The sequence below is a fragment of the Calliopsis andreniformis genome, chromosome 11, assembly GCF_051401765.1.
Source record: "Calliopsis andreniformis isolate RMS-2024a chromosome 11, iyCalAndr_principal, whole genome shotgun sequence".
In the NCBI taxonomy this organism is placed as follows: domain Eukaryota; kingdom Metazoa; phylum Arthropoda; class Insecta; order Hymenoptera; family Andrenidae; genus Calliopsis; species Calliopsis andreniformis.
In genome coordinates, this window is record NC_135072.1 from 14,493,622 (window position 1) to 14,503,477 (window position 9,856).

Genomic DNA, 9,856 nt, shown 5'->3' on the forward strand with positions numbered 1-9,856 from the left:
CGAGCAACCTAGGATTCACTCTAGGGCGTTGCTCCACCAGATCGAATAGTTAGGTCCTTTGAAGTAAACGCCAGAAGCATAAAATACGACATAAATACAACAGCTTTTCCATCGTATAAAAGGAATAATTGGATACAGTGTGAAAGTAATGGTCATTTCTACGTTCCGGGCAAGCTAGGCTTCACCCTAGGCTGTTGTTCCACCAGATCGAATAGTTAGGGCCTAAGAAGTGAACGCCAGAAGCATAAAATGCAATAAAAATACAACAGTTTTTCCATCGTATAACAAGATTAATTGCAACCAGTTCGAAAGTGGTAGTCATTTCTCCTTTCCGGGCAACCTAGGCTTCACTCTAGGGCGTTGCGCCACTAGATCGAATAGCTAGGGCCTTAGAAGTCAACGCCAGAAGCATAAAATACAATATAAGTACAACAGTTTTTCCATCGTATAAAACGAATAATTGCAACCAGTATGAAACTGATGGTCATTTCTACTTTCCGAGCAACCTAGGCTGCACCCTAGGGCGCTGCTCCAACAGATTGAATAGTTAGGGCCTTAGAAGTCAACGCCCGAACCATAAAATGCAAAAAAAATACAACAGTGTTTCCATCATATAACAGGAATAATTGCAACCAGTTTGATAGTGATGGCCAATTCTACCTTCCGGGCAAACTAGGCCTCTATCTAGGGCTATGCTCCACCATATCGAATAGATAGTGCTTTAGAAGTCAACGCCAGAAGCATAAAATACAATATAAATACAACAGCTTTTCCATCGTATAAAACGAATGATTGCAACCAGTGTGAAACTTATGGTCATTTCTACTTTCCTAGCAACCTAGGCTTCACCCTAGGGCGTTGCTCCAACAGATTGAATAGTTAGGGCCTTAGAACTCTACGCCCGAGCCATAGAATGCAAAAAAAATACAACAGTGTTTCCATCATATAACAGGAATAATTGCGACCAGTTTGAAAGTGATGGCCCATTCTACGTTCCGGGCAACCTAGGCTTCACTCTAGGGCGTTGCTCCAACAGATCGAATAGTTAGTGCCTTAGAAGTCAACGCCAGAAGCATAAAATACAATATAAATACAACAGCTTTTCCATCGTATAAAACGAATAATTGCAACAAGTGTGAAAGTTATGGTCATTTCTACATTCCGAGCAACCTAGGATTCACTCTAGGGCGTTTCTCCACCAGATCGAATAGTTAGGTCCTTAGAAGTAAACGCCAGAAGCATAAAATACGATATAACTACAACAGCGTTTCCATCGTATAAAACGAATAATTGCAACAAGTGTGAAAGTGATGGCCAATTCTACGTTCCGGGCAACCTAGGCTTCACTCTAGGGCGTTGCTCCAACAGATCGAATAGTTAGTGCCTTAGAAGTCAACGCCAGAAGCATAAAATACAATATAAATACAACAGCTTTTCCATCGTATAAAACGAATAATTGCAACCAGTGTGAAAGTTATGGTCATTTCTACATTCCGAGCAACCTAGGATTCACTCTAGGGCGTTGCTCCACCAGATCGAATAGTTAGGTCCTTATAAGTAAACGCCAGAAGCATAAAATACGATATAAATACAACAGCGTTTCCATCGTATAAAACGAATAATTGCAACAAGTGTGAAAGTTATGGTCATTTCTACATTCCGAGCAACCTAGGATTCACTCTAGGGCGTTGCTCCTCCAGATCGAATAGTTAGGTCCTTAGAAGTAAAGGCCAGAAGCATAAAATACGATATAACTACAACAGCGTTTACATCGTATAAAACGAATAATTGCAACCAGTGTGAAAGTTATGGTCATTTCTACATTCCGAGCAACGTAGGATTGACTCTAGGGCGTTGCTCCACCAGATCGAATAGTTACGTCCTTAGAAGTCAACGCCAGAAGCATAAAATACGATATAAATACAACAGTTTTTCCATCGTATAACAAGATTAGTAGCAACCAGTTTGAAAGTGATGGTCATTTCTCCTTTCCGGGCAACCTAGGCATCACTCTAGGGCGTTGCTCCAACAGATTGAATAGTTAGGGCCTTAGAAGTCAGCGCCCGAACCATAAAATGCAAAAAAAATACAACAGTGTTTCCATCATATAACAGGAATAATTGCAACCAATTTGGAAAGTGATGGCCAATTCTACGTTCCGGGCAACCTAGGCTTCACTCTAGGGCGTTGCTCCACCATATCGAATAGTTAGTGCCTTAGAAGTCACCGCCAGAAGCATAAAATACAATATAAATACAACAGCTTTTCCATCGTATAAAAGGAATAATTGCAAACAGTGTAAAAGTAATAGTCATTTCTACGTTCCGGGCAAGCTCGGCTTCACCCTAGGCTGTTGTTCCACCAGATCGAATAGTTAGTACCTAAGAAGTGAACGCCAGAAGCATAAAATGCAGTAAAGATACAATAGTTTTTCCATCGTATAACAAGATTAATTGCAACCAGTTTGAAAGTGATAGTCATTTCTCCTTTCCGGGCAACCTAGGCTTCACTCTAGGGCCTGGCTCCACTAGATCGAATAGCTAGGGCCTTAGAAGTCAACGCCAGAAGCATAAAATACAATATAAATACAACAGCTTTTCCATCGTATAAAACGAATAATTGCAACCAGTATGAAACTTATGGTCATTTCTACTTTCCTAGCAACCTAGGCTTCACCCTAGGGCGTTGCTCCAACAGATTGAATAGTTAGGGCCTTAGAACTCTACGCCCGAGCCATAAAATGCAAAAAAAATACAACAGTGTTTCCATCATATAACAGGAACAATTGCGACCAGTTTGAAAGTGATGGCCAATTCTACGTTCCGGGCAACCTAGGCTTCACTCTAGGGCGTTGCTCCAACAGATCGAATAGTTAGTGCCTTAGAAGTCAACGCCAGAAGCATAAAATACAATATAAATACAACAGCTTTTCCATCGTATAAAACGAATAATTGCAACCAGTGTGAAAGTTATGGTCATTTCTACATTCCCAGCAACCTAGGATTCACTCTAGGGCGTTGCTCCACCAGATCGAATAGTTAGGTCAATAGAAGTAAACGCCAGAAGCATAAAATACGATATAAATACAACAGCGTTTCCATCGTATAAAACGAATAATTGCAACCAGTGTGAAAGTTATGGTCATTTCTACATTCCCAGCAACCTAGGATTCACTCTAGGGCGTTGCTCCTCCAGATCGAATAGTTAGGTCTTTAGAAGTAAACGCCAGAAGCATAAAATACGATATAAATACAATAGCTTTTCCATCGTATAAAAGGAATAATTGCAAACAGTGTGAAAGTAATGGTCATTTCTACGTTCCGGGCAAGCTGGGCTTCACCCTAGGCTGTTGTTCCACCAGATCGAATAGTTAGGGCCTAAGAAGTGAACGCCAGAAGCATAAAATACGATATAAATACAACAGCTTTTCCATCGTAAAAAACGAATAATTGGAACCAGTGTGAAAGTAATGGTCATTTCTACGTTCCGAGCACCCTAGGCGTCACTCTAGGGCGTTGCTCCACCACTTCTAATAGCTACGGCCTTAGAAGTCAACGCCAGAGGCATAAAGTACAATATAAATACAACAGCGTTTCCGTCGTATAAAACGAATAATTGCAACCAGTGTGAAAGTTATGGTCATTTCTACATTCCGAGCAACCTAGGATTCACTCCAGGGCGTTGCTCCACCAGATCGAATAGTTAGGTCCTTAGAAGTAAACGCCAGAAGCATAAAATACGATATAAATACAACAGCGTTTCCATCGTATAAAACGAATAATTGCAACAAGTGTGAAAGTTATGGTCATTTCTACATTCCGAGCAACCTAGCATTCACTCTAGGACGTTGCTCCACCAGATCGAATAGTTAGGTCCTTAGAAGTAAACGACAGAAGCATAAAATACGATATAAATACAACAGCGTTTCCATCGTATGAAACGAATAATTGCAACAAGTGTGAAGGTTATGGTCATTTCTACATGCCGAGCAACCTAGGATTCACTCTAGGGCGTTGCTCCACCAGATCGATTAGTTAGGTCCTTAGAAGTAAACGACAGAAGCATAAAATACGATATAAATACAACAGCGTTTCCATCGTATAAAACGAATAATTGCAACCAGTGTGAAGCTTATGGTCATTTCTACTTTCCGAGCAACCTAGGATTCACTCTAGGGCGTTGCTCCTCCAGATCGAATAGTTAGGTCTTTAGAAGTAAACGCCAGAAGCATAAAATACGATATAAATACAATAGCTTTTCCATCGTATAAAAGGAATAATTGCAACAAGTGTGAAAGTTATGGTCATTTCTACGTTCCGGGCAAGCTGGGCTTCACCCTAGGCTGTTGTTCCACCAGATCGAATAGTTAGGTCCTTAGAAGTAAAGGCCAGAAGCATAAAATACGATATAACTACAACAGCGTTTACATCGTATAAAACGAATAATTGCAGCCAGTGTGAAAGTTATGGTCATTTCTACATTCCGAGCAACGTAGGATTGACTCTAGGGCGTTGCTCCACCAGATCGAATAGTTACGTCCATAGAAGTCAACGCCAGAAGCATAAAATACGATATAAATACAACAGTTTTTCCATCGTATAACAAGATTAGTAGCAACCAGTTTGAAAGTGATGGTCATTTCTCCTTTCCGGGCAACCTAGGCATCACTCTAGGGCGTTGCTCCAACAGATTGAATAGTTAGGGCCTTAGAAGTCAGCGCCCGAACCATAAAATGCAAAAAAAATACAACAGTGTTTCCATCATATAACAGGAATAATTGCAACCAATTTGGAAAGTGATGGCCAATTCTATGTTCCGGGCAACCTAGGCTTCACTCTAGGGCGTTGCTCCACCATATCGAATAGTTAGTGCCTTAGAAGTCACCGCCAGAAGCATAAAATACAATATAAATACAACAGCTTTTCCATCGTATAAAAGGAATAATTGCAAACAGTGTAAAAGTAATAGTCATTTCTACGTTCCGGGCAAGCTCGGCTTCACCCTAGGCTGTTGTTCCACCAGATCGAATAGTTAGTACCTAAGAAGTGAACGCCAGAAGCATAAAATGCAGTAAAGATACAATAGTTTTTCCATCGTATAACAAGATTAATTGCAACCAGTTTGAAAGTGACAGTCATTTCTCCTTTCCGGGCAACCTAGGCTTCACTCTAGGGCCTGGCTCCACTAGATCGAATAGCTAGGGCCTTAGAAGTCAACGCCAGAAGCATAAAATACAATATAAATACAACAGCTTTTCCATCGTATAAAACGAATAATTGCAACCAGTATGAAACTTATGGTCATTTCTACTTTCCTAGCAACCTAGGCTTCACCCTAGGGCGTTGCTCCAACAGATTGAATAGTTAGGGCCTTAGAACTCTACGCCCGAGCCATAAAATGCAAAAAAAATACAACAGTGTTTCCATCATATAACAGGAACAATTGCGACCAGTTTGAAAGTGATGGCCAATTCTACGTTCCGGGCAACCTAGGCTTCACTCTAGGGCGTTGCTCCAACAGATCGAATAGTTAGTGCCTTAGAAGTCAACGCCAGAAGCATAAAATACAATATAAATACAACAGCTTTTCCATCGTATAAAACGAATAATTGCAACCAGTGTGAAAGTTATGTTCATTTCTACATTCCCAGCAACCTAGGATTCACTCTAGGGCGTTGCTCCACCAGATCGAATAGTTAGGTCAATAGAAGTAAACGCCAGAAGCATAAAATACGATATAAATACAACAGCGTTTCCATCGTATAAAACGAATAATTGCAACCAGTGTGAAAGTTATGGTCATTTCTACATTCCCAGCAACCTAGGATTCACTCTAGGGCGTTGCTCCTCCAGATCGAATAGTTAGGTCTTTAGAAGTAAACGCCAGAAGCATAAAATACGATATAAATACAATAGCTTTTCCATCGTATAAAAGGAATAATTGCAAACAGTGTGAAAGTAATGGTCATTTCTACGTTCCGGGCAAGCTGGGCTTCACCCTAGGCTGTTGTTCCACCAGATCGAATAGTTAGGGCCTAAGAAGTGAACGCCAGAAGCATAAAATACGATATAAATACAACAGCTTTTCCATCGTAAAAAACGAATAATTGGAACCAGTGTGAAAGTAATGGTCATTTCTACGTTCCGAGCACCCTAGGCGTCACTCTAGGGCGTTGCTCCACCACTTCTAATAGCTACGGCCTTAGAAGTCAACGCCAGAGGCATAAAGTACAATATAAATACAACAGCGTTTCCGTCGTATAAAACGAATAATTGCAACCAGTGTGAAAGTTATGGTCATTTCTACATTCCGAGCAACCTAGTATTCACTCTAGGGCGTTGCTCCACCAGATCGAATAGTTAGGTCCTTTGAAGTAAACGCCAGAAGCATAAAATACGACATAAATACAACAGCTTTTCCATCGTATAAAAGGAATAATTGGATACAGTGTGAAAGTAATGGTCATTTCTACGTTCCGGGCAAGCTAGGCTTCACCCTAGGCTGTTGTTCCACCAGATCGAATAGTTAGGGCCTAAGAAGTGAACGCCAGAAGCATAAAATGCAATAAAAATACAACAGTTTTTCCATCGTATAACAAGATTAATTGCAACCAGTTCGAAAGTGGTAGTCATTTCTCCTTTCCGGGCAACCTAGGCTTCACTCTAGGGCGTTGCGCCACTAGATCGAATAGCTAGGGCCTTAGAAGTCAACGCCAGAAGCATAAAATACAATATAAGTACAACAGTTTTTCCATCGTATAAAACGAATAATTGCAACCAGTATGAAACTGATGGTCATTTCTACTTTCCGAGCCACCTAGGCTGCACCCTAGGGCGCTGCTCCAACAGATTGAATAGTTAGGGCCTTAGAAGTCAACGCCCGAACCATAAAATGCAAAAAAAATACAACAGTGTTTCCATCATATAACAGGAATAATTGCAACCAGTTTGATAGTGATGGCCAATTCTACCTTCCGGGCAAACTAGGCCTCTATCTAGGGCTATGCTCCACCATATCGAATAGATAGTGCTTTAGAAGTCAACGCCAGAAGCATAAAATACAATATAAATACAACAGCTTTTCCATCGTATAAAACGAATGATTGCAACCAGTGTGAAAGTTATGGTCATTTCTACATTCCGAGCAACCTAGGATTCACTCTAGGGCGTTGCTCCACCAGATCGAATGGTTAGGTCCTTAGAAGTAAACGCCAGAAGCATAAAATACGATATAACTACAACAGCGTTTCCGTCGTATAAAACGAATAATTGCAACCAGTGTGAAACTTATGGTCATTTCTACTTTCCGAGCAACCTAGGCTTCACCCTAGGGCCTTGCTCCAACAGATTGAATAGTTAGGGCCTTAGAAGTCAACGCCCGAACCATAAAATGCAAAAAAAATACAACAGTGTTTCCATCATATAACAGGAATAATTGCAACCAATTTGGAAAGTGATGGCCAATTCTACGTTCCGGGCAACCTAGGCTTCACTCTAGGGCGTTGCTCCACCATATCGAATAGTTAGTGCCTTAGAAGTCAACGCCAGAAGCATAAAATACAATATAAATACAACAGTTTTTCCATCGTATAAAATGTATAATTGCAAACATTGTGAAAGTAATGGTCATTTCTACTTTCCTAGCAACCTAGGCTTCACCCTAGGGCGTTGCTCCAACAGATTGAATAGTTAGGGCCTTAGAACTCTACGCCCGAGCCATAAAATGCAAAAAAAATACAACAGTGTTTCCATCATATAACAGGAATAATTGCGACCAGTTTGAAAGTGATGGCCCATTCTACGTTCCGGGCAACCTAGGCTTCACTCTAGGGCGTTGCTCCAACAGATCGAATAGTTAGTGCCTTAGAAGTCAACGCCAGAAGCATAAAATACAATATAAATACAACAGCTTTTCCATCGTATAAAACGAATAATTGCAACAAGTGTGAAAGTTATGGTCATTTCTACATTCCGAGCAACCTAGGATTCACTCTAGGGCGTTTCTCCACCAGATCGAATAGTTAGGTCCTTAGAAGTAAACGCCAGAAGCATAAAATACGATATAACTACAACAGCGTTTCCATCGTATAAAACGAATAATTGCAACAAGTGTGAAAGTGATGGCCAATTCTACGTTCCGGGCAACCTAGGCTTCACTCTAGGGCGTTGCTCCAACAGATCGAATAGTTAGTGCCTTAGAAGTCAACGCCAGAAGCATAAAATACAATATAAATACAACAGCTTTTCCATCGTATAAAACGAATAATTGCAACCAGTGTGAAAGTTATGGTCATTTCTACATTCCGAGCAACCTAGGATTCACTCTAGGGCGTTGCTCCACCAGATCGAATAGTTAGGTCCTTATAAGTAAACGCCAGAAGCATAAAATACGATATAAATACAACAGCGTTTCCATCGTATAAAACGAATAATTGCAACAAGTGTGAAAGTTATGGTCATTTCTACATTCCGAGCAACCTAGGATTCACTCTAGGGCGTTGCTCCTCCAGATCGAATAGTTAGGTCCTTAGAAGTAAAGGCCAGAAGCATAAAATACGATATAACTACAACAGCGTTTCCATCGTATAAAACGAATAATTGCAACCAGTGTGAAAGTTATGGTCATTTCTACATTCCGAGCAACCTAGGATTGACTCTAGGGCGTTGCTCCACCAGATCGAATAGTTACGTCCTTAGAAGTCAACGCCAGAAGCATAAAATACGATATAAATACAACAGTTTTTCCATCGTATAACAAGATTAGTAGCAACCAGTTTGAAAGTGATGGTCATTTCTCCTTTCCGGGCAACCTAGGCATCACTCTAGGGCGTTGCTCCAACAGATTGAATAGTTAGGGCCTTAGAAGTCAGCGCCCGAACCATAAAATGCAAAAAAAATACCACAGTGTTTCCATCATATAACAGGAATAATTGCATCCAATTTGGAAAGTGATGGCCAATTCTACGTTCCGGGCAACCTAGGCTTCACTCTAGGGCATTGCTCCACCATATCGAATAGTTAGTGCCTTAGAAGTCACCGCCAGAAGCATAAAATACAATATAAATACAACAGCTTTTCCATCGTATAAAAGGAATAATTGCAAACAGTGTAAAAGTAATAGTCATTTCTACGTTCCGGGCAAGCTCGGCTTCACCCTAGGCTGTTGTTCCACCAGATCGAATAGTTAGTGCCTAAGAAGTGAACGCCAGAAGCATAAAATGCAGTAAAGATACAATAGTTTTTCCATCGTATAACAAGATTAATTGCAACCAGTTTGAAAGTGATAGTCATTTCTCCTTTCCGGGCAACCTAGGCTTCACTCTAGGGCCTGGCTCCACTAGATCGAATAGCTAGGGCCTTAGAAGTCAACGCCAGAAGCATAAAATACAATATAAATACAACAGCTTTTCCATCGTATAAAACGAATAATTGCAACCAGTATGAAACTTATGGTCATTTCTACTTTCCTAGCAACCTAGGCTTCACCCTAGGGCGTTGCTCCACCAGATTGAATAGTTAGGGCCTTAGAACTCTACGCCCGAGCCATAAAATGCAAAAAAAATACAACAGTGTTTCCATCATATAACAGGAATAATTGCGACCAGTTTGAAAGTGATGGCCAATTCTACGTTCCGGGCAACCTAGGCTTCACTCTAGGGCGTTGCTCCAACAGATCGAATAGTTAGTGCCTTAGAAGTCAACGCCAGAAGCATAAAATACAATATAAATACAACAGCTTTTCCATCGTATAAAACGAATAATTGCAACCAGTGTGAAAGTTATGGTCATTTCTACATTCCCAGCAACCTAGGATTCACTCTAGGGCGTTGCTCCACCAGATCGAATAGTTAGGTCCT